Source organism: Trachypithecus francoisi, unplaced genomic scaffold (assembly GCF_009764315.1).
Source record: "Trachypithecus francoisi isolate TF-2019V2 unplaced genomic scaffold, Tfra_2.0 Lachesis_group11, whole genome shotgun sequence".
Classification (NCBI taxonomy): Eukaryota; Metazoa; Chordata; class Mammalia; order Primates; family Cercopithecidae; genus Trachypithecus; species Trachypithecus francoisi.
In genome coordinates, this window is record NW_022681456.1 from 65466017 (window position 1) to 65492593 (window position 26577).

Sequence of the window (26577 nt, forward strand, 5' to 3'; positions counted from 1 at the left end):
TAAATGCCTAGATCTCATGAGAACTCACTAGCTTGAGGACAGTACCCTGGGGGATAGTACTGAACCATTCACGAGAAACCGACCCTATGATCCAGTCACCTCCATTAGGTTCCACCTCCAACAGAAGCCTAATGCCATTCTAATTGGAATGTCAATATTTTGAGTATTTCAAATTAACGAGGGAAAGGGGAAGCAGGACAATTGGCTCTCCATTGGGAAAAGAATAAAGCCGATCTGTCTTACCCAATTTATAAAAATAAATTTCTAATAGATTAAAGAGCCAAACGTGAAAAATAAAATTATAAAACAATTAGAAGAACATGTGACAGAATACTTTTAAAATCCTGGACTGAGACTGGCCTTTCTAAGCATGGTATTAAAACCTATAAGGAAAAGATTGACAGATTTAACTATATACAAATGAAAAACTTCAGCATGGTGAAAGACACAATAAAACAAAATAAAAAACAAATAACAGGATGCAAGAAAATTACTGCAAATGAATGGTTCCTATTTGTCCTGTTCAGTGAGCCCTTGCAAATTGCTAACACTTACCAGCCACTTTTCTATGTGCCTGGCACTGTTCTGAGTGCTTTTTAATTTTAAGCCATTAAAAATCCCACAACTTAAAATGTTCCCAACACAGAGAAATGATAAGTACTCAAGATAATGGCGGCACTAAATACCCTGACTTGTTTATTATACATTCTATGCATGTGACAAAATATCACATGAACCCTAGAAATATGTATAAATATTGTGTATCGATAAAACAAAATCCTACAACAACATTATGAGGTAGCCACTATTGTTATTTTCTTTTTTTTTTCTTTCTTTCTTTTTTTTTTGAGACGGAGTCTCGCTGTGTCGCCCAGGCTGGAGTGCAGTGGCGCGATCTCGGCTCACTGCAAGCTCCGCCTCCCGGGTTCCCGCCATTCTCCCGCCTCAGCCTCCGAGTAGCTGGGACTACAGGCGCCCGCCACCGCGCCCGGCTAGTTTTTTGTATTTTTAGTAGAGACGGGGTTTCTATTGTTATTTTCATAGGTGAGGAAATGGAAGCACAAAGAGGGTAAGTAATTCCTCCAAATTCGTGTGTTGACTTCAGTGACAGAGATGGGATTTAAATTTAGATCGACTGGCTCCAACATTTTGTTCTCCTACCTACTCTCCTGTTTATATAAAGCATTTTAAAAAACAGAGTAACCCAGGCTGGGCGCAGTGGCTCAGCCTCCCAGAACTTTGGGGGCCGAGGTGGGTGGATCACGAGGTCAGAAGTTTGAGATCGGCCTGGCTAACATGGGGAAATTCCGTCTCTACTGAAAATACAAAAATTAGCCGGGTGTGGTGCACGCCTGTGATCCCAGCTACTTGGGAGGCTGAGGCAGGAGAATCGCTTGAACCTGCCTCAGGAAGGTGGAAGGCTGAGGCTGCAGTGAGCCAAGATTGCACCACTGCATTCTAGCCTGGGCAACACAGCAAGATTCTGTCTCGAAAAAAAAAAAAAAAAAAAAAATAGAGTAACCCAACTGTAAAATAGGCAAAAAGAGGAAAGCAGAAAATTCACAAAAGAAGAAATGCAGTGGCCTAGAAATGTGTGAGAAGATGCTAAACTTCACTAGTTACCAAAGTAATGCAAATTAAAACAACATGAACTGTCACTGTTGCCCTCAGGTTGGTAGAAAAGTTTTAAAGAGATTCTAATAAATAGATACAATTTAAATAAAAATTATAAGAAGAAGCAGGGAACGTGTTTTCTACTTTGTTGGTAGGAAATAAATTGCCGTGACCTTTTAGGTGGGCAATTTGGCAGTGTTAATCAAAATTACAGATGCACATGCTTTTAGATTAGCAATATACTTTTTGGAATCTAGTTAACTGTATCCTAGTGATATATACATAGATGTGATACAGCTATACAGTAAAAATGCAACTTCATCATTAGAAATATGCACGCAGATGTGGTACAGCTATATAAATGTATAATGTTTAAAATCCAAATTAAACGTTAGAAATAATAGGGGTAGATCTATATATTTTGATGTAAAAAATGTTCAAAGCAGAGCAGTGATTATTGTGTTGGGGTTAAAAAATTTAGGTTAAAAAATACAGACATCTGTGTCAAGAGCAAAACCTTGTGTGCACTCTTGGGTACCAGGTGCTTTTCTTGAAGTCTCTGTGGTTGCCTTCTAGAATGCCCCTGACTGCAAGTCTCACCTCCAAGTCTTTGTCCCTACATGTAAAAGATTATTATTGAAATTCTCTGAGGTCTCCTGTGCTTATGTTCCCTTTGGACATAGGGTCCTTTCTTCAACTCAGATGAGTCTGCTTCATGTCCCGCAGAGTGTCTGTCTTTGATGTTGCTACTATGCGCTTCTCACTTTGCCCTAGTTTCCACTGCCGACGTGGGTTTGTTCATCTATATGTATTTTTATTTCCTTGGTCATTTCAATGAGCTTATGGAAGAGGGCAGCTGGACATGCATGTTCAAGTCACCATATTACCTGGAATAATTTTCATACCTAATTTTAAATAATTTCTTTTGCATTTTCTCTAATTACTTAGAGACATTTTAGGAGTTCTAATGCCAAATAAGTAAACATTTCAAGGGTGTATATTTGGAAATTTTGCCAGAACCAGTTTAAAAAGCAAAGTTTTGATAGAAATGATAGACTCTGGTAACAATTAATGAAAACTCGTTTAAGGAACAGTTTATTTTGCATAGTTAGAATGGACTTTATCTGCACACTTGAGACTGTGCAATGGTTTTAATTGAATATATGTCTTTTACTCTACCTGAGGGTATAGTCTCTACTAGAGGAACAAAAGAATCCGACTGTGGTGCCAGTGACTGAAATAGGCCTGTTTCTTACAGAGCTGTGATGTACAGTGATTATCATTCAACAATGCCCATAGGAAGCGAGGATATCGAAACGGTCCCTTTGAAGACAAGGGACATTACTCACTAACGGGTAGCATATCTATCAGCCTTGAAAATAGAGATACTAAAATCATAACTGCATAAGCATATGGAGAGCCCTGCATTTTAAAACACAAGTGCATATTTGTATATTTCATCAGAGTTTATAATGGCTTTCACATGTTTTTTCCTCATAGAATCCTCACAACAGGCAAAGTGGACAGTGTAATTTTATCCCTGTTGTGCAGATGAAGACACTATCGGTCAAAGTGATTAAATGATTTAAGTAAGGTCACACATTCATTTAGCAGAAATTCTCATATATAAAATCTTTTAGATCATGTCGGTTTATGAAAAAAGGATTCATTCAACAGCTGTAAGGGCAAATCAATACACTGTGATATTTTATACTCCTGTTAACAGTGTATGAGAGTCAGCATTTCTTAACACACTCAAAGCAAAGCAGTTCTATGAAGGCTTCCCTCACAAACGATTGCCACGTCATCTGTGCTAATTTCCTGAAAACTTTGTTAATGGTCATTCATTGATAATCATTCCCATTTTATCTGAGTCTTTTAGTTTCTGGCTTATCTTCGTTATAATTTACATGTTTCCTTTTAAAATGTTTTCTAAAGCACAGCAAACCAGTACATGTGCTAATAAAACTAAAACCGAGATTTAATTTCTTAGATAAAATTGAAACAGGCTGACAAACTCAGACTTGTGGGAAGATTAGAGAGACGGTTGCCTGGGAAATATTTAATGAGTCATTGTTTTTAAAATCTCCAGAGCCAGGAAGAAGGGGCTGATCAGCTGGGATGGGCTATCGTATTCCTATTTCATATATTTCTAGAAACAGCACAGTTTTGTGCATGTGTTCAATGGTCCAAAATTAATAACTTCTGGTAAAATCGAGAGATGAGCTACGTTAGGCAAATTTGGTCCCCCTGACCTAGTCATGAACCTTTGTAAATAGGATGAAAAGTCTTTCTTTAGCCATTTCTTATGCATATATGTTTATCTGTGCATATGCCTGTCTCCCTCACTGGCTAGTAGAGTTCTTTGAGCTAGAGAATGAGGGTTTTCATCTTTGTTTTACAGCTAGGACTTGAGAGAAATACCTGTAATGTAATAATGCAGATGAATACTTGATGCCTGGCTGGAAAAAGGACTTTTTGAGTATGATAGCAAGGGAAGAATTCCCAAAGGAAATTATTGAAATATTTGAATTTATAAAAATAAAAAATATCTCTGCATTGCCCCTTTCCTCCATATAAGTCTAAGCCCATAAACCAACTTAAATGACAAAGCAATAGGGGAAAATATATTCAGTAAACTTGACAGCAAGAGATTGGATACTTTTATTATATAAAGAACTTATAAATATCAAGAAGAAAAATATAAAGAGCCTAACAGTTAAACGGGCAAAAGACATAAATACATAACTCACCAAAGAGAAATAGAAGTGACTAATAAATATAAAATGCCAACTTTTACTTTTAATCAAAGAAATGCAGAACAAAACAATCAAATACTATTTCTGATCACTAGATGAAAAAAATTCTTTTTCTTTAAAAAAATTATAATGAACCTCGCAAAGGCAGAGCGAGTAAGAATGTATTTTGATACAACTTTCTGGAAAGCAATTTGGGAATATTTATCAAAAGCTTTAAACATATTAATATTTTTTGTCAAAAGAGTTCCACTTTAATTTAATGAATTTATTTACTGAGATGGAGACTCATTATGTTGCTTAGGCTGGAGTGCAGTGGCTATTCACAGGTGTAATCATAGCACATTGCAGCCTCCAACTCCTGGGCTCCAGCAATCCTCCCACCTCAACCTTCCAAGTACCTGGGACTATAGGCACAGGCCACCACCCTTGGCAAGAGTCCCACTTTTAGAAATTTATCCTAAGGAAACAATATGAAATGTGAGTAAAGGCATTCTACACAATGTTATTTATTTGAACAAATACTAGAAAAATTAAAAAATCCAATTGTAGGTGATGATTAAATAAATTTTGGTGTAGTCAGACAATAGGTTTTTATACATCCTTTAAAGTTATGCTAATGGAATTAAAAATATATAACATGGCAAAATACTTATGGTATAATTTGAAATGAAAAAGCACTTTTAAAGTAGACATTTATACATAGTTGTATATACGCATAGAAAAGTTACTAAAAATAAATATATCAATATTTAGCAAGAACTATTTCTAGACAGTGGAATTGCAAGTAATTTCTTTATACTTGATACTTTTTTTTGAGCTTTTTACAAAGATAATGTATTACAAGTCTGGGCACGGTGGCTCACACTTGCAATCCCAGCACCTTGGGAGGCTGAGGCAGGTGGATCACCTGAGGTCAGGAGTTCGAGACCAGCCTGGCTAACATAGTGAAACCCCATGTCTACTAAAAATACAAAAAAAATTAGCCCAGCATGGTGGCAGGTGCCTGTAATCCCAGCTGCATGGGAGGCTGAGGCACGAGAATCACTTGAACCCGGGAAGCAGAAGTTGCAGTGAGCCAGGATCGCGCCATTGCACTACAGCCTGGGTGACAGAGTGAGACTCAGTCTCAAAAAAAAAAAAAAAAAGCATTGCTCCTGACAATGTACTACAAATTCAACTTGAAGTTATGTACATATTTTAAAGAATGTACAGTGTGTACATAACTTAAAGAAACCTGGTTGTTAAAAATAGCAAGGAATAGGTAACAGGTAGAAGGAGTTTCTTTTTAGGATGAGAGACATTTGAAAGCTGCATGCCGTGGGAAAGAGTGGAGAGGAAGAGGTTGAAGATACAGGAAGAGGCTCTCATTGAGGGCTGAGGTCCTGGGATACAGAGTTGGGTGAGACCTGGGTGGGACCCGTCTTCCAATGAGGCCTGAAGGAGGAAGGTGCAGACCAGTTAGGCAGAGGGGATGAGAAAGTAGAGATTCTCACCTGATGACTGCTATTTTATTCTGAAGAAAAGAGGTGACATTCTCTGCTGAGAGCCTGAGCAGATGCTTGAGAAAAGTGTGAAGCTTTGAAATAGCCACTGAGCAGAAAAGAAGGCACTCTTGTGCCATTTTCCCTTCAAAACCTATTCCTTGTTTTCATTCCTGTAATCAATGATTGGCACTGATAATTCAAGATAGAATCTGAAAATCACTCTCCGCATTCCTATCGATCAATACGGTTCTAGTAATTCAACCCTCTCAGCATCGTCTCTTCAATCAGCCCTCTGTCTTTTTCATCTTCTTGCCTGTATTGCTGCAATAATTTCCTAATGGTCTGTCTAGGTTCATTTGTTTCTTCCTACTCTCAATCTTTCTATCACACTGTTGGCAGGCCCATCTTCCAAAAATTCAATTAAGGACTTTGTTATGACCCTTTAAAAAATACTCCAATTGCCTTTAGGATGAAATCCAAATTCCTCTGCAGGATATACAAGACACTGCTTTTTTGTTTCGTTGTTTTGTTTTTTATTGACCTATAAAGTTAATTTTAAAAATTTGAACTTATAGCTTGGCATGGTGGCTCCTGCTTATAATCACAGCAACTTAAGAGGCCGAAGTGAGAGGATCTTTTGAGTTCAAGGCCAGTTTGAGCAACCTGGTGAGAACCCATGCCTAAAAAGTAAATAAATAAAATAAAATAAAAAGTAAAAAAAATTTTTTTGAACTTACGCAATGTTTAGTAATAAAGCCCAAGTTTTAACCTACTTTATGTGTTGAGGATCTGCAACAGATTTTGTTTGAAAAAGGACTCCAATGCTTTTGAAATTTTAATTTGGCTGGGTGTGGAGGCTTACACCTGTAATCCCAGCAGTTTGGGAGGCTGAGGTGGGTGGATCTCTTGAGCCCGGGAGTTCAAGACCAGCCTGGGAAACATGACAAAATTCCACTTCTACAAAAAATACCAAAAAAAAAAAAAAAGCAGGGCATAGTGGTGCATGCCTGTAGTCCCATCTATTTGGGAGGCTGAGGTGGGAGGATTGCTTGTGTCCAGGAGGCAGAGGTTGCAGTGAGCTGAGATTGCATCATTGCACTCCAGTACAAGGCACTTCTTGATTTGTTTTTTATACATTTTCAACTTAATTTTTTCTCATTATTTGTCCATCCATTCACCCATCCACTCCATCCATCCATCCATCCATCCATCCATCTATTTATTTTATTTATTTATTTTTTGAGATGAAGTCTCACTCTGTCGCCCAGGCTGGAGTGCACTGGCGCAATCTCGGCTCACTGCAAGCTCCGCCTCCTGGGCTTATGCCGTTTTCCTACCTCAGCCTCCCGAGTAGCTGGGACTACAGGCGCCCACCACCATGCCTGGCTAATTTTTTGTACTTTTAGTAGAGACGGGGTTTCACTGTGTTAGCCAGGATGGTCTCGATCTCCTGACCTCATGATCCACGCGCCTCGGCCTCCCAAAGTGCTGGGATTACAGGCGTGAGCCACCACACCTGAATTCATCCATTTATTTTTACTTTCTTCTTTCCTTACATTCATCTACCCTTCCATTTACAAATGCCTACAATATGCTGGCAACTGTATAGGCTAGGTGCTAGGGAAATAATACAAAGAAGTCTAGACGTGGTGTCTGTGCAAGGGAAACTTAAAGGTCTGGTGAGGGAAATAGACTTAAATAAGTGTGATAAATGTTGCAGTCATCAAAATATGTACAGGATGCAGTGAATACAAAAAGGAGTGAATGTTAGGTCTCTAAGGTGAGAGTTGGGCAGAGAGATGGAGTCAAGGAAAGTTTCCTAGAAACTAAGATGACTCTAGGGTTTCTGATAACTGGGTATGTTAGTTACAGAAAGCAACAGAAGCAACCTTCCCCCACTGCCCTGAAAGATAGTAAATTCCCACTACCCTATCATTTTGGGTTACACTTGTACTAAAATAAATGTATTTGAGGAAATACATCAGAATCTTTCAGCCTCTACATTTTTGCATGCACCATTTTCTCTGCCAGAAACATCCGCTATTCACTCCTTCACTTGGCTAATACTTAATATAAAGGCAAATATGAAAGCATTTATGTATCAGCTAATGTGCTAAATTGTTTACATTCATTATTTCATTTAATCCTCATATAATCCTGTGATGGAGGGATCTCTTTGCAGATGAGAAAACTGGGGTTCAGAAAGATAAGTATCTTGTTCAAGGTTATCCCAACTAGTAAACTGGTGGAGCTGGATTTTGAACTCAAGCAATGAGACTCAAGAACCCATGTGTTTAATCATGACAACAAAGTGCCTTGTCAAGATTCAGTTCAACTGTCTTATCTTCCAGAAAGTCTTTCCTGTTGCCCTTTTTTAGTGGGTGCATCTCCTTATTCCCAAAAATCACATGCATGCAAATTCATCATGGCACTCACCATACCCTACTAGAAGAATTTGCTGCTCCTTTTCTGTTCATTAGCTGCTTCCTTTTCTTTCCCGGACTATGAGCTCCTTGAGGGCAGAAAGAATTCCATACATCGGATTCCTCAATCCAGAACACAGTACCCAGTTTTCCATGGAAGCTTGATCAATGTTTATTGAATAAATGGAGGTATGAAAAAACATGGCATATTATTGATGGGAAATTAGGTGGGGCTAGAAAATAGAGTGTATGGGCTAACCCTGCAGAGGTAGAGTGGGGTCGGATAATGAAGATTGTTATATACTAGTTTAGGAATTTGCAAGCAGCAGTCACAAGATCCTTTAAAAATACTTCCACATCCGGCCGGGCGTGGTGGCTCAAGCCTGTAATCCCAGCACTTTGGGAGGCCGAGACGGGCGGATCACGAGGTCAGGAGATCGAGACCCTCCTGGCTAACACGGTGAAACCTCGTCTCTACTAAAAAATACAAAAAACTAGCTGGGCGAGGTGGCGGGCGCCCGTAGGCTACTCGGGAGGCTGAGGCAGGAGAATGGCTTAAACCCGGGAGGCGGAGCTTGCAGTGAGCTGAGATCCGGCCACTGCACTCCAGCCTGGGTGACAGAGCGAGACTCTGTCTCAAAAAAAAAAAAAAAAAAAAAAAATACTTCCACATCCATGGATATTACACTTTTCAATTCTGTAACTCTAATGTGGGTCATTAACCATGTGTGTGCTGGTACCTATTTAACAACCCCCTACTAAAGTCCTGATGTGTAGTGTTTTTTATTTCCATAGTGTACATGTTTTTATCATGGCAAACTTCAAGTTGCCAATGTGATGTTATTGAATGTGGAAACAGGAAGGGATGTGCAGTAGCATGCCATTATATTTTCACCCCACAGTTAAAATAGACATCAATGACCTCAGGAGCACGGATAATAGTGAAATGTAGTGAAATAATTAGGAAATGATGACTTCTGAGTGTTTATTACTTTTGTTTTTAATATCAATCTTTAATTGTTTAACATAAATCTTTAATTTTTTATATAATTTAATTTTTGATAATGTCCAGGTTTAACAGCTGTCTTACAAAATTCCTTAAATTTTTATTGACACATAATAATTGTACATATTTACAGGGTACATGTGATATTTGATACATGCATACAGTGTGTAATAATCAAATCAGAGTGATAGGATATTCATCACCTCAAATGTTTATTATTTATTTGGGTGGAGAACATTTCAAATATTTTCTTCTAGTTATTTAGAAATGTACAATAAATTATTGAAAGCAATAATCATCTACTGTGCTGTTGAACACTAGAATTTATTCCTTCTATCTAACTGTATTTTTGTATCTGTTAGCCAACCTTTCTTCATCCACCTTTCTTCTCCCTTTCCAGTCTCTGGTAACCAGTCTATCACTGATGGACTACCTTCATGACATCACCTTTTTTAGTTCCCACATATGAGTGAGAACATGAGATATTTGTCTTTCTGTGCCTGGCTTATTTCACTTAATGTTCTTCAGGCTCATCCTTGTTGCTGTAAATGATACGATTTCCTTCTTTTTATGACTAAACAATATTTGACATTTTCTTTATTAATTCATCCATTGAAAGACACTCAGGTTGATTTCATATCTCGGCTATTGTGAATAGTGCTGTGATAAACATGGGGGTGCAAATATCTCATTGATACTCTTATTTTCTTTCCTTTGGGTATATACCTAGCAGTGGGATTGCTGGATCATATGTTAGTTCTATTTTTTATTTTTTTGAGGAAATTCCACACTGTTTTTCATAATGGCTATACTTATTTAAAATTCCTTCAATTTCAACAATTGGCTCTCATGAGCTGGTAATGAGTTGGCTCCAGCACACCACTGTCACTACTTTCTTTACGTGCAGATTTGTTCCAGTTCAGCTCCTGGGACCAAACTTATTCCTAAGCAGGTGACTATAAAAAGCCCTGGGTCAGTGGGTTCTCAAGGTAGCATTAGCTCTCTTATTATCTGCTCTAATCTTTGTGTTCCAGTTCCTCAGTACTCATGTTTCTGCCTTGTTTTGCAGAACATTCTCTGCAGATATAACCATCTTTGCAAAGACTGCTTTTTATCCTCAATACTAGTTTCCCTCTGACTCCTTTTTTGAGGCAGTGTTGATCAAGTTGTGTAAGTTCTGACCTGCACAGGGATCGTTATTCATATATGGACTGTTTTCTTGGACTATTACATGTTACATTGCTTTCTATTGTTTACCTACCTCACTACTGCTTGAATACTCGCCCTGGCATTTGGACTTTCTTTGACTCCAGTGCGTGGATGGCTCTTCCATCCTGCTTTCCCTCTTAGTTTTGGATCTACTTTTGGAATCAATGTTCTGTATTATTTTTGCTTCAGTGACTGACATCTGGCCTTTGTCTGTGATCTGATTGCAGGGCTGCCTGGCTTCCTGGCTTTGACCTAGCCAACCACAACTCAAATCCAAATGCTGATAAATAGCAACATGAGAAAATGAGCTGATTTAAGCAGATATTACAATGTTAACATTATCAATACCTGCCAATAGTTACAAAGACAATAGTCGTCTTACTTCTAAACAATTCCTGAAGATTCAAGACTGCTGAGAGTTTTGAAGAGTGTCTAGGTTAAAATAATGAAGCAAATGAATTAAATAAATGGTAGTTTTCTCTGGTCAGTTCAAAGAAGGCTCACAGAAGACTGAGTGAATATGTAGATCTTTAATGGATTGAGTTTCTCCTTTCTATAGCCCCACAGCAAGGACATATGGCTAAATCTATGCTAAGCAATATAAGGTTTTGAAATAAAACACACTGTTCTTATACATAGTCTATTTATTTGCTATTTGAACCTAACAAACTCAAGAAGGAAGACTTGGCATTTCTCTTAATGTTCAATAGTTATTTATTATTATTATTATACTTTAAGTTCTAGGGTACATGTGCACAACGTGCAGGTTTGTTACATTGGTATACATGTGCCATGTTGGTTTGCTGCACCTGTCAACATGTCATTTATATTTGGCATTTGTCCTAATGCTCGTTTATATTTGGTATTTGTCCTAATGCTCTCCCTCCCCCGGTCCCTGACCCCCTGACCCAGTGTGTGATGTTCCCTGCCCTGTGTCCATGTGTTTTCACTGTTCAACTCCTACCTATGAGTGAGAACGTGTAGTGTTTGATTTTCTGTCCTTGTGATAGTTTTCTTAGAATGATGGTTTCCAGCTTCATCCATGTCCCTGCAAAGGACATGAATTCATCCTTTTTTATGGCTGCATAGTGTTCCATGGTGTATGTGTGCCACATTTTCTTAAACCAGTCTATCATTGATGGACATTTAGATAATAGCTATTAACATTGTGTGTTAGTCCATTTTCACACTGCTATAAAGAAATCACTGAGACTGGGTAATTTATAAAAGAAAGAGGTTTATTTGACTTACAGTTCACATGGCTGGCAAGGCCTCAGGAAACTTATAATCATGGCGGAAGGAGAAGCAGGAAACTTCTTCACAAGGCAGCAGGAGAGAGAAGAGCAGGGGAAACCACCACTTCTAAAACCATCAGATCTTGTGAGAACTCACTCACTATCATGAGAACAGCAGGGGGGAAACTGCCCCCATGATCCAATTGCCTGCCTCCCTCGACACGTGGGGATTACAGGTCCCACCCTGCATACATGAGGATTACAATTCGAGATGAGATTTGGATAGGGACACAGAGCCAAACCATTTCACATTGGCAACCTAATATTGATACAAAACTGACGTTAATAGATTTCAGCCTTGAGCATCCTTAAATGATCTAAGAATCAACTTGAGAAAAACTGTAAGGGAAAATGCATTTTAAAATACTCATTTGGGGCCGGGCGTGGTGGCTCAAGCCTGTAATCCCAGCACTTTGGGAGGCGGAGACGGGCGGATCACGAGGTCAGGAGATCGAGACCATCCTGGCTAACACGGTGAAACCCTGTCTCTACTAAAAAAAAATACAAAAAACTAGCCGGGCGTGGTGGCGGGCGCCTGTAGTCCCAGCTACTCTGGAGGCTGAGGCAGGAGAATGGCGTGAACCCGGGAGGCGGAGCTTGCAGTGAGCTGAGATCCGGCCACTGCACTCCAGCCTGGGTGACAGGGCGAGACTCCGTCTCAAAAAAAAAAAAAAAAAATACTCATTTGGTTCCCTCAAAGGGAGTGGAAACCTTGATTTCCTAGTTTAGGACTCAGGCTCTTGGTTGAAGGTAGGAGTTGCCCTGTGCCTCAGGCTTCGCTGATATTCTGCTCATGCTGAAAGGTGGCTGGGGCAATTCCCAGTCCAGGAAAAGATTTCTATGCTTATTACTGAGCAGAATGAATCCTTATGAACTCAAAGATTATCTGATTTTTCCATACTCCAGGAGAGCTGTTGCATTCAATGACACAGGAAAAAACCTCCCTTAGAACAAGAAGTTGATTTTCCTCAGAACATTCTAATTCTCAGATGCTTTTCAGAGAAAGGAAGTTACCTTAAATCTTTTCCTGGACAAGGTAGGATTCAAAAGAGATATTCCAATAAATAAATAACTGACTGAAGTTAGAGAGCTCTGTGTTTCCAAAAACAGAGAAACAATGTCACGTAAGACTGGCTTCATGGGCATGTGACCTGCGTCATTACACAGAATTCTGCACTTAGAGGGCTCCATACTGGATTTAAGATGTGGCTGTTGTAATCTTGAAATTATTGTTATTATTATTATTATTTTGAGATGCAGGCTTGCTCTGTCGCCTAGGCTGGAGTGTGGTGGCGCGATCTTGGCTCACTGCAACCTCCGCCCCCCAGGTTCTCACTGCAACCTCCGCCCCCCAGGTTCTCACTGCAACCTCCGCCCCCCAGGTTCTCACTGCAACCTCCGCCCCCCAGGTTCTCACTGCAACCTCTGTCCCCCAGGTTCAAGTGATTTTTCTGCCTCAGCCTCCCGAGTAGCTGGGATCACAGGTGCGCTGTAATTTTTGTACTTTTAGTAGAGATGGGGTTTCACCATCTTGGCCAGGCTGCTCTTGAACTCTTGACCTCGTGATCCACCCACCTCAGCCTCCCAAAGTGCTGGGATTACAGGTGTGAGCCACCGCACCCACCTGTAATTCTTAATAATTTTTGAACAAGGGAGTCCTGCATTTTTGTTTTTCACTGGGCCCTGCAACTCATGTGGCAGGTCCTGATGGCAAGAGAGTTGGAAAAAGACTTCCAAAGAGCATTCTCTGCAAGAATGCTCCAGGACAATACTGAAAAAATGTCTTGAAGAAAAGTTTTTATTTATGTAGCCAGGCAAGAGTAAACGGAAAACACAGCTACCACAAGTGGCGCTTTATAAACATCCAACTGTAACAGTAGCATCATTTATATCGTGTTTACCATGTGCCCAGCTCTGCATGTGTTAACTCGTTTAAACATCATTATATCTCCCCATTCATAGTTGAGGATATGAGGCCCAGGGTAAGAAAAGCTCCAGAAGTCACACAGGTAAGTACATGACAGGGCCTAGATTCAAACCAAGGCAATATGGCTCCAGAAGTTTTTTTAAATGTAATGTTTCTCCCTATTACTAAGGAACAATGACATTGATTTGCAAAAAGATATTTTGCACTGTCTCTGATTAGTCTAGCTATTACTTTAGAATACAGAGAAAACTGATGAGCTAGGGCCTTTTAAAGGCTTAAGTCAATGTGTCCTTGAAAGCTAATAGTGAATTGCACCATAGAACAAACACATTCTTTCCTTTGGAACATCAGCTACTGACTATTTTATAAAGGGGAAAAGTACTAACGTATTATACTTTATTGTCTCATGACTGGCATTCAATTTTGACTCAGATTTAAACTATAGTACTAAGCTTATGTGCTAGAGGCAACATATTTATCTTTGGAAATTTACAGTATATTTTATTCCTTTCAGGGAATTGGGGATTTGGCTCCTACTTACTGAATATATTACATGATTCTGTAAATCCATTTTTAAATTAAAGAGACTTTCTTTGACTTTATTTTTAAAAATCTTTGTAGGCACCATAGCATATTGGTTGAAAGGATGGGCTCTAGAATCCCATAGCTGGTTTTCTGGCCCTTGTATTTGCATCTGTAACAAATATAATAAAAACAGACACCTCATGTAGCTGCTATGAGATTAGGAAGGACCTAGCACTTCCTAGAACGTAGTTAACCTCAGGCTATATGAATAATGATTTTATTTATGAACATTGGTATAGAACAGTGCAATAGATGGATCTTGGGGAGATAACTTATGAGCCTCAGTTTCTTCAACATAAGTTAATAACACCTATCTCACAGGGGTTTATAAGGATTAAATAAGATACTCTATAAGAAATGTGTACTTAGCACAGGGCTGGAATATACTAAGTTCTTACTAAATTGTAACTACTATTATTCTCTTTGAACTTTCTTTAATGTAGGTCTAGGTAATTCCACAGTGAAATTTGGAGCTCAGCATAAAGCCATTTCCATCTTTTTCTTCTTCTAGGCCACACCCTGTTAGAAGAATGAGATAAATATTGGTCTTTATTGTACAGTGATACTTTTATGTATTAATTATGCATTTAAAAATAAACTTTGGAAAGACAAATCGATCTCTTTCCAATGGTCCTTTTATAAAAAGCTATTAAAAATAAGGCACAAAAGAAATCACATTCATTCATTATTAATACCTTGTAGCAGTGATTACATCAGCCCAGTCTGCCTATCGATCCGCCTCAGAGCCCTTGCCTCAACTGGAGTTCAAAGAGCAGACAACAGCACAGAGGAGGCAAAGAGCACTCCTTTTCCCAGGTCCTCCAGACCTTGCTCCCTCTGTAATGTCCTTCTCCCACACCTGCAGCTCTCCTCCTCCATTGATTTCTTTCCCTTGGCCCATCAATGTGCTTGAGTCTTTTTCTACCTTATGCACAAGAAATAAGACAAACTGTATTCCCCTCAAACTTGCTGTTTCCTTGAAGTGCCATTTTATCTTTCCCTTTTCTTTGACTGCTAAACTTCTGCTAAAAGTGGTCTTCACATCCTTAATGTCTCCCATTTTTTACCTGCTCCTTTCGCCCTTATGGCTTTCCAGAAACCATTATTTTGAAAGCATTAAGAACCTACTGGTGAGTTCGTGTCCTTCGTAGGGACATGGAACTCGCAAGGACAAAAAACCAAACACTGCATGTTCTCACTCATAGGTGGGAATTGAACAATGAGAACACTTGGACACAGGAAGGGAACATCACCCCCTGTCGTGCGGTGGGGGGGGGGGAGGGGGGAGGGATAGCATTATCAGATATGCCTAATGTAAATGACGAGTTAATGGGTGCAGCACACCAACATGGCACATGTATACATGTGTAACAAACCTGCACGTTGTGCACATGCACCCTAGAACTTAAAGTATATATATGAAAAAAAAACCTCGTAATCATCAAAGCATTTGATTTTTAGACTTCGTTCTTCTTGATCTATCTGAAACATGTGACCTGTTGAAATCTTGACAGTCTCTTAGCTTCAGAAACATTGTACTTAACATTTGTGCTTTGGTTTGCTCATAGAAAATGTAATGATGTCAGCTTGGCAGAATGTTGTAAGAACAGAAAAAGGTGATATCGTTCACGTATTTAGCCATAAGCAAAATTAGCGTCACTTCCCCCCAAGACTGTAAGTCTTACACTTAGCAGATGACTTTTATATCTGTATTTTTGTTTTAGCGTTTCTCTACAGGTTCATTCTTCCTTTTTAACAGACTGCTGCACATCTATTTCTACTTGTAATAATAAAATCATGTATGGTTAGGGCTGGAAGCATTCTTAGAGAGATCACTCTCAATTTACAGTGAAGGAAATGGTGGTGTGGAGAGTAAATCGATTTAAGCCAAGGCTGCTTGGTCAGTAAGGAAGGCTTTGGTTTCAAACAATAGGAATCCCAATGCGATTGGCTTAAATGTATGATCTTCCACAACAAGAAGTACAAGACTATGGTATGCTAGGATTGGTTAATGTAGCAGTTCAATGACAACATCAAGGGCTCAGGTTGCTTTCCTGGGCTGCCACCGTCAGCACACTGGTCTTTCTACAGGCCAGCTCCTGGAGGTTAGATGGCCTCAGCAGTTCCTGGTGTCTCAGTTAGACCTGACAGTGAAAGGAGAGGCCATCTCTTCCTGTGTGGCTCCTTTTAAGAGTGAGTGTACACTACTCTGCAGCACACAGCCAGCTTTCCTTCATGCCTCATTGGCCAGACTTGTGACATGCTCTGGGAATGGGACATGTAATTGACTCAGACCAATCAGAATTCACCCTTGGAGTCTGAGTCCCATCTCCTCTGAAGCATATGGCACTACCAACTTAGGTGGATGCAGAAACTAAATCTGGTTTCTTAGATTAGAAAGGAGGAAGGTGCAGTGAGAAATGGGTGTTGGGTAGGCTTCGACAGTGTCTCCCACTGTCTCACAGGGAGTTTGTGGCAGTGTCACAGCTAGAACCCACTATCCAACCTTCTTTCAATAATTCTTATCACCTCTGAACACTTGAACCAGACTTACCATGACCAGCATCTGACTGATTACTCTTCTACCCAGACTTATCCAATACCATATTCTCCTATGTACTGACCATTTTCTTCTAAAGGTGTGTGATATGGCTTGACTGTGTCCCCACCCAGATCTCATCTTGAATTGTAGCTCCTATAATCCCAACATATGGAGGAACCTGGTGGGAGGTAATTGAATCATGGGTACAGGTTTTCCCACGCTGTTCTTGTGGGAGTGAATAAGTCTAATCAGATCTGATGGTTTTATAAAGAGCAGTTCCCCTGCACATGCTCTCTTGCTGGCTGCCATGTAAGACGTGCCTTTGCGTCTCCTTCACCTGCTGCCGTGATTGTGAGGCCTACCCAGCCATGTGGAACTGTGAGTGCATTAAACCCCCCTTTTAAAAAATATTAATTCACTTTGGGAGGCCGAGACGGGCGGATCACGAGGTCAGGAGTTCGAGACCATCCTGGCTAACACGGTGAAACCCCGTCTCTACTAAAAATACAAAAAAAAAAAACTAGCCGGGCGAGGTGGCGGGCGCCTGTAGTCCCAGCTACTCGGGAGGCTGAGGCAGGAGAATGGCGTAAACCCGGGAGGCGGAGCTTGCAGTGAGCTGAGATCCGGCCACTGCACTCCAGTCTGGGCGACAGAGCGAGACTCCGTCTCAAAAAAAAAATAAAATAAAATAAAAAATAAAAAATATTAATTATCCAGTCTTGTGTATTTCTTCATAGCAGTATGAAAATGGACTTAAACAGTATGCTACAACTTTCTTCACAATTTATTCATCTTTGACTCCTACCTTCTCTGTTCTCTACAATGATTCACTCTCCAAATCTTATTTAATCTCTTGATTAAAAATCTCACACATTGGCCAGGCACAGTGGCTCACGTTTGTAATCCCAGCACTTTGGGAGGCTGAGGAGAGCAGATCACCTGAGGTCAGGAGTTTAAGACCAGCCTGACCAACATGGAGAAACCCCGTCTCTACTAAAAATACAAAATTAGCCGGGTGTGGTGGCGCATGCTTGTAATCCCAGCTACTTGGGAGGCTGAGGCAGGAGAATCGCTTGAACCCGGGAGGCGGAAGTTGTGGTGAGCCAAGATCGCGCCGTTGCACTCCAACCTGGGCAATAAGAATGAAACTCCATCTCAAAAAAACCTCACACATTTATCATTTTCTTTCCATTATTGCTATTATCTCTAGGCCACATCTTTATTATCTATGAATTAGATTATTATAGTAGTCACATAACTGATTTTCCTGATGCAATTTTCTAACTCTCATTTATCCTTCAAATCACTGGTGTATTCATTTTCTTAAAACATTCATCTCACCTTTGTGAAAACTTTGGTAGGGGGTGCCAAGTGAAACTAAGCTCTAATAATTTTTAAAAATTAGGATAAAGTATGAATTCAAAGTTGTCAGTTTCTTTTATTTTTAGTTTTAGAACTTATTTATTTATTTGAAACGAAGTCTCCCTCTCACCCGGGCTGGAGTGCAGTGATATGATCTCAGATCACTGCAACCTCCGCCTCCAAGGTTCAAGTGATTTGCCTGCCTCAGCCTCTGGAGTAGCTGGGATTACAGGCAACTGCCACCATGCCCGGCTAATTTTTTTGTATTTTTAGTAGAAACGGGGTTTCTCTGTGTTGGCCAGGCTGGTCTTGAATTCCTGACCTCAGGTGATCTGCCCACCTTGGCCTCCCAAAGTGCTGGGATTACAGGCGTGAGCCACTGTGCCAGGCCTCTAATGCTGGAATTTACAAATTTCCTTGGAGTAGATACACTTTTACCTGAGAAGAATTGCTCGAATGGTCTCTTTCAGGTAGATGTGATGTCCAGAGTTACCATTGTTCAGGGGAAAGTATGAACAAAACTTTTGTCTTATATTGACAAATATTATCCTTCTGGGAGACTGTAAAACAGTAACAACAACAAGAACAACAATAACCCTCCATGGGTATATTTGCATAAGGTCTAAGGAGCCTTCTGGGAAGTAGTAGGTAAAACACGGACACTTGCCTTTGAAGTTTAACATTTTTACTATAATATCAATAGATTAAGATGGATTCAATTGAAATCATTTAACAAAAGGTATCAGGTGCTTTGAGGAGAAACTCACCATAAGAATAAAGAGAATTTGGAGTGGTAACTGAAGTCATACAAAAGGGCGTTAGAATGGAACTGAGGCGGTCTGGCTTCACAATGGGTTTGGCAAAGCAAGTAAGTGTTGGCAGATAATGCTATCTAGTTCTTAAGATAAGGGGCTTTGGAAAACTGCAGGGTGTGTGTATTTAGATATGTGTAGGTGTGATATGGTTTGGCTGTGTCTTCACCCACATCTCATCTTGAATTGTAGCTCCCATAATTTTTATGCGTTGTGGGAGGGACCTGGTGGGAGATAATTGCATCATGGAAGCGGTTTCCCCTGTACTGTTCTTGTGGTAGTGAGTAAGTCTCATGAGATCTGATGATTTTGTAAGGGGAAAACCCTTTTCTTGGCTCTCATTTTATCTCTTTGCCACTGCCATGTAAGACATCCCTTTGCTCTTCTTTAATCTTCTGGCATGATTGTGAGGTCTCCCCAGTCATGTGGAACTGTGAGTCAATTAAACCCCTTTCTTTATAACTTACTCGGTCTTGAGTATGTCTTTATTGGCAGCATGAAAACGGACTAATACAAGCTGTATATAGACTAGGGACCAAACTCATGGGAGGGGTAATTTAAGAGCCCAGTACAGAAGTTTCTTAAGATTTCCATAGCTGTCTAATAATGAGGCGGAACAATTTTCACTTGCTTTTGAAGAATTCTTGCCAACAGTGATGATGAATCAGTGACTTTATTCTCTTTGGAAGGGCCCCTGGAAGTTTGTAGTCACATTTTTCCTGAAGTTATAAGAAAGGTATAACAGCATTCAGGCTGGAAAGCAAGGAGCCAAACTCTATTCACAGATAACATGATTATTTAAATAGAAAACATGATGCAATCTACAAAAAAAATTTCCTAGAACTAAAAGTGACTTTTAGCAAGGTTGCAGAATACAAGATCATACATAAAAAGCAATTGTATTTTTATCTACTGACAATAAATAAGCAATTGAAATAACCATTTGTGATAGTATCAAAAATATGAAATATATGGAGAGTAATCTGATAAAAATACTTGAAAGACCTGTCCATGGAAAACTACAAAACATTGCTGAGAGAAATTAAAGACCAAAAGAGAGAGATATACTGTGTTTTCAGATTGGAAGACCAAATAATAATATTAATTACCTAGTCTTAATATTGTTAAGGTAGCAGTTCTCTCTAAATAAATATGTAGATTTAATTCAAATAAAAATCTAAGCAGGTTTTTTTTTCTTGTAGAAATTGACAAACTGATTCTAAAACTTAGAGGGAAATGCAAAGGACCTAGAATAGTCCAAGCAATTTGAAATGAAAGAACAAAACTGGTGGACTTAAATTACCTGACTTAAGGCATATTATAGCACTATAATAATCAAGACAATGTAGTATTGGTATCAAGGTAGACAAATAGATCAATGGAACTGAACAAAGAGTACAGAAATAGACCCACACATAAAACATATGGTCAATGGATTTTTGACAAAGGTATAAAGATGATTCAGCCTCTCAAAGTGCTGTGATTACAGGCGTGAGCCACTATGCTCAGCCTAAGCAAAAATTTCTTAGATGCAACACCAAAAACATGAGCCATTAAAAAATGGGTAAATTAGACTTCATTAAAATTAACAACTTTTGCTTTTTGAATGACACTGTTAAGAGAATGAAAAGACAAGCCAACACTGGGAGAAAATATTTGCAAATCACATAAAGCACTTGTACCTAGAATATATAAAGAACTCTAAAATCTCAATAATAATAATAATAGTTTAAAATGGGCAAAAGATTAGTGCACTTCAGATTTGACACTTCATGAAAGAAGCTATAAGAATGGCAAATAAAAACATAAAAAGACATCCAACATTGTTAGTCATTGAGGAAATACAAATTAAAGCCACAGTAAGATATCATTACATATCTACTAGAATGTCTAAAATAAAAATAAAGATGACTATCACAAGCATTTCCAAGGATGTGGAACAACTGGAATTCTCACAATCTGCTGGTAAAAATGTAAAGTGGTAAACCACCTTGGCAAATTGTCTGGAAGTTATTTGAAAAGTGTAATATTAATTAACCTACTGTGTGATGCAGCCATTCTATGGCCAGGTATTTATCAAAGAGAAATGAAGACATATGTCCATACAAAGACTTGTATGTGAATATTGTTAGCAGCCTTATTTGTAAGAGCCAAAGACTGGACACACTGCAAATACCTATCAACAAGGTGTGTGAATAAACAAACTGTGGGACATCAACACAATGGAATATTACCCATTAGTAAACAGAAACACCCAACAACATGGATGAATCTCCAAAAATTATGAAGTGTAAAAAGCCAGCTTAAAAACAGTCTATACTCACATGAAAAAATGCTCATCATCACTCACCATTAGAGAAATGCAAATCAAAACCACAATGAGATACCATCTCACACCAGTTAGAATGGCAATCATTAAAAAATCAGGAAACAACAGGTGCTGGAGAGGCTGTGGAGAAATAGGAACACTTTTACACTGTTGGTGGGATTGTAAACTAGTTCAACTATTGTGGAAAACAGTGTGGAGATTCCTCAAGGATCTAGAACTAGAAATGCCATTTGACCCAGCCATCCCATTACTGAGTATACACCCAAAGGATTGTAAATCATGCTGCTATAAAGACACATGCACACGTATGTTTATTGCAGCACTATCCACAATAGCAAAGACTTGGAATCAACCCAAATGTCCATCAGTGACAGACTGGATTAAGAAAATGTGGCACATATACACCATGGAATACTATGCAACCATAAAGAAGGATGAGTTCGTGTCCTTTGTAGGGACATGGATGCAGCTGGAAACCATCTTCTCAGCAAATTATCGCAAGAACAGAAAACCAAACACCTCATGTTCTCACTCATAGGTGGGAATCGAACAATGAGATCACGTGGACACAGGAAGGGGAACATCACACACTGGGGCCTATTCTGGGGAGGGGGGAGAGGGGAAGGACAGCATTAGGAGATATACCTAATGTAAATAACGAGTTAATGGGTGCAGCACACCAACATGGCACATGTATACATATGTAACAAACCTGCATGTTGTGCACATGTACCCTAGAACTTAAAGTTTAATAATAATAATAATAAAAGAGTCTATACTGTATGATTTCATTTATATAAAATTCTATGCAAACTGAGCTATAGTGACAGAAAGCAGATCAGCAGTTGCCTGGGGATAGGGGAGAAGGGAGAGACTCCAAGGGGTACGAGGAAATTTTGGGAGTTGATGGATATATTCATTATCTTGATTGTGGTGATGTTTTCATGGGTGTATCATAACTTATCAAATTTTACCCTTTTTTTTTTGAAACAGAGTCTTGCTCTGTCACCCAGTTTGGAGAGCAGTGGTGCAATCTCGGCTCACTGCAGCCTCTGCCTCTCAGGTTCAAGCAATTCTCGCACCTCTGCCTCCCGAGTAGCTGGGATTACAGGCACATGATACCACGCCCGGCTAATTTTTGTATTTTTAGTAGAGATGAAGTTTCACCATGTTGGCCAGGCTGATCTTGACTCCTGAACTCAAGTGATCCACCCACCTTGGCCTCCGAAAGTGCTGGGATTACAGGCGTGAGACACCACCCTGGCCCAGATTTTACACTTCAACAGTTGATTTTATGTCAATCATGCCTTAATAAAGTGGTGTAAAAAAAGGGATACTGTAAACATGTAAAAATAGGTAAAGTATGAAATACTGGTTATACCTACTGAATCTGTGTTTCGCCAACTGATATCCTTCAAATCCTCAGACCTGGTCTCAGCCTAACCTTCCAACTGTATCTCCCAGTGACATCTTAAATTCCAGTTAAAGGAGACTGTTTCCTGAATAGGTGTTAGCTTTTCTTGTGCATTTTGTCACCCTAACATGAGCTGCCCACCATCTTCTGATTCCCTCACCAGATGGGATCTGAATTCCCACAGTGCTTTGCATCTTTCTTTACAGTACTCATCACTGTATGTTACAGCTTACAAAGACGTTTCTTACCTCCCCTATAAGCTGAGAGATTCTTGAAGGTAGTGACCCATATATTTATTATTTATCTTTGTACCCCAATGGCATCTTAGAGAATGTCTTGTCAGTAGCAATGATAAATATGTTTAACTGAAGATTTTTAAAACACTGTCCCAAAGGATTGAAAATGTTTCACTGTGCTTAAAAATATGAAACCTTTCCTAATTGTGGTGCATGCAACCTTCATTCACATAAGACTGGGTATTTCTCTTATATTTAGTTTACTTGATGTCTTAAGCTGTCATAAATATCTTTTGTTTATGATCTCTAGTGACATTTCTCATTACTTAAGTATCAGTAGCTATTCTTTGTAGTAGATTTGCAAATGCTTAATGATCACTCTTATAGTGCAGCAGTCCCCAACCTTTTTGGCACCAGGAACCAGTTTTGCGGAAGACAATTTTTCCATAAAATGTTGGAGTAGCAGGAAAAGGGTTGTGGGATGAAACTGTTCCACCTCAGATCATCAGGCATTAGTTACATTCTCGTAAGGAGTGTACAACCTAGATCCCTCATGTGCGCAGTTCACAATAGGGTTCATGTTCTTATGAGAATCCAGTGCCACCACGGAAGTGGCAGGTGTGACAGGAGGCAGAGCTCAGGCTGTAATGCTGGCTCACCCATGGCTCACCTCCTGCTGTGTGGTGATGGACCACACCCCTGTGACAATGTGTACACTCACATTTTGAGCAAAATGGCATAGGCTGTAATGCCTATATAGTAGAGAAAAATAACAAAATTCTGCTTCTGAAATATTTCGTTGTATTTTTTCATCCCATGGTGACATAATGAAACCCAAACCCTGTCTAAGAAATAGTTTGAGATAAAATCTAAGAACAATTTTGTTGCAGAGTTAAGGTGAACAAGAAACTGGGTTAAAAGGAGAGCTTTATTTCAGCTCATATATCTGACAAAATTGGGAAACTGGATAAAAGGAATTTAGGAAACTGTACTGAATGAAAATGTACTGATGTTTTGTATTTGTTCTGATGTAAAAGCATCTATTTCCTTCACACAGAGATGGACACATAATGGTCTCAAATCCAATGAAAGTGCTCATTTCCAAGAGTATTGTAGTTTTGAAATGAGTTTTTTTTTTTTTTTGAGACTCAGTTTCACTCTTGTTGCCCAGGCTGGAGTGCAGTGGCGCGATCTCGGCTCACCGCAACCTCCTGCCTCCCAGGTTCAAGCAATTCTCCCTGCCTCAGCCTCCCCAGTAGCTGGGATTACAGGCATGCGCCAACACACCTGGCTAATTTTGTCTTTGCCTCCCAAAGTGCTGGGATTACAGGTGTGAGCCACTGCGCCCGGCCTTCCATGGGCTAGATTTCTTCCTTTGCTCGTATAAGAACTTGGCCTGGGTGATGAAGTGACAGCCACTAAAAGTTTCTAAAGCAGGTAAAAGGGCAGAGGTTAAGAGTTTAGGTTTTGCAGGTAGACCTGGCTTTGATTTCTTTTTTTCTTTGAGATGGAGTTTCGCGCTTGTTGCCCAGGCTGGAGTGCAATGGCGCAATCTCGGCTCACCGCAACCTCCGCCTCCCAGGTTCAAGAGATTCTCCTGCCTCAGTCTCCCCAGCAGCTGGGATTACAGGCATGTGCCACCACACCCGGCTAATTTTGTATTTTTAGTAGAGACAGGGTGTCTCCATGTTGGTCAGGCTGGTCTCAAACTCCTGACCTCGGGTGATACGCTCTCCTCGGCCTCCCAAAGTGCTGGGACTACAGGTGGGAGCCATTAGTTCTATGGCTCTGATCTAGTTATTTAACTTTCTAAGCCTTAATTTCTTCCTCTGCAAAAAGGGTCCCATGCATGTTAAGAGCTTAGCATGGTGCCTGGCACAGAAAGCACACATCAATACATTTATGCTATTAATATTATTAACAGAAATATCTTAGTTTTATTTCAAGAAAATAGCCTCCTTTGCTTTTTAGGCATGAGTCACAAATTGGGAATTACTTATTCACATTGTTATTATAAAATAGCTTTATGTGCTAATTTTAAAAACCTGATAGTTTGGATGTGGACAATTTTTTTAAAAACAGCTCTGGAGAATTTGGTGCTTGTGTATCTAGTGTTAAAAAAGCCAGCCCAGCTTTGCCACAAAGACACAAATATCAGTGGCTCCAAATAGATACACAGATGGCCTTATGGAGCCCCAGATATTGTCTTACTTAGTTCACTGTGGGCAGGAAGAAGACCTATTTTTAAGGAGAGGGAAGACGACTCTAAGTGGTTAAAAATAGGATGCTTCTCCATCTTCTCTTTGCTGCTTTCACCCTCCATGTTTCCGACTATCCCCATTTTCCCTAAATTCCTCTTATCATCTCTGTACATGTTTCCCTCCTCCTTTTCTACTCTAGAAATGGTACATATTATGAGAGAGCAAATACTTGACACCATCCCCAGAAAGTCAGTGATGGGGATAATGCGTTTTTTAATCCCAAACATCTGGCCTCCTTTTATTTGCCTGCCAGAATGAGGTTTCTTGATTATTCAAAAAAGTCCTCTTAACGCTGGTGCTCACAAATGACTAAAAAGGTTAATAAATTTCAGATCTACTTAGTAATCCAGGGAGATAGAAGTCTGCAAACAGAGATTTTTCTTTTTAGGTTGAATCTGACATTATGAAAAGCTACCCACCTCTTATCATACTCAAAGTATTTACCCAACCTTTAAACACTGGGTAGCAAGACTGTGGTGAAGGAGCTAACATTAATGGTGGGACCATTTTGCAGAATCTCATGCACATTAACTCATTTAATTTTCATGACAATCCCTTGAGGAAAGCATCATCATTCCCATATGATATAAGTGAGGACAGGAGGGGGCTTTGACATATCCTATCGCAGAGAGGCCCATGCCGATGCAGTTTCATTAAGCCCTAGTGATCCCTTGTAAAATTTAGTCATCCTCTGCAGTCAACCTCCGTCATCCACACAGTGGTATCATGCTGCAATACTTTGATACAAGTGCCTCTTTGCCACTGTGCAATGCCAGTTATAGTGAGATGTAGCTCCCATTTCCAGCCACCTTCTGTGGCCAGCCAATTCATGAGACCATGGACAAGTGCAGACTCCATCTTATTAGGAGAGGAGACAGTGGAACTGATAGCCCCTCCCTCAGTAGTACAAATACAACATCTGTCTCCTCAAAGCTATTTCCTCTGCTCTGGTTACGTGCAAGTGCCTTTATATTGGCTGGGGTGGTGGAGGTGGCAGAAGGTGATAGTGGGAGGTAAGGAGAGTTTTCTGAACTGATACCTCTCAGTAAACCCTGCATGGCCATGGAAGGGGTGCCTGGTGATTTTGGTCTTTGGTTACAATTCTGGGACAAGAGCATCATTTACACATGGATTATCAAATTTAGCTCTTATAACAACCCTATGAGGAAGGTTTGTTCATGTAGTTACAAACATGGGCTTGGGCTTTAATTACAGGTCTTATACCATTCATGTGGAGTTCAAACATGACCACTTGTTATCTGTGTGACTTTCTGCTCCTTGTGCCTATTTCCTCTCTGTATCATGGGAAGAATGATAGT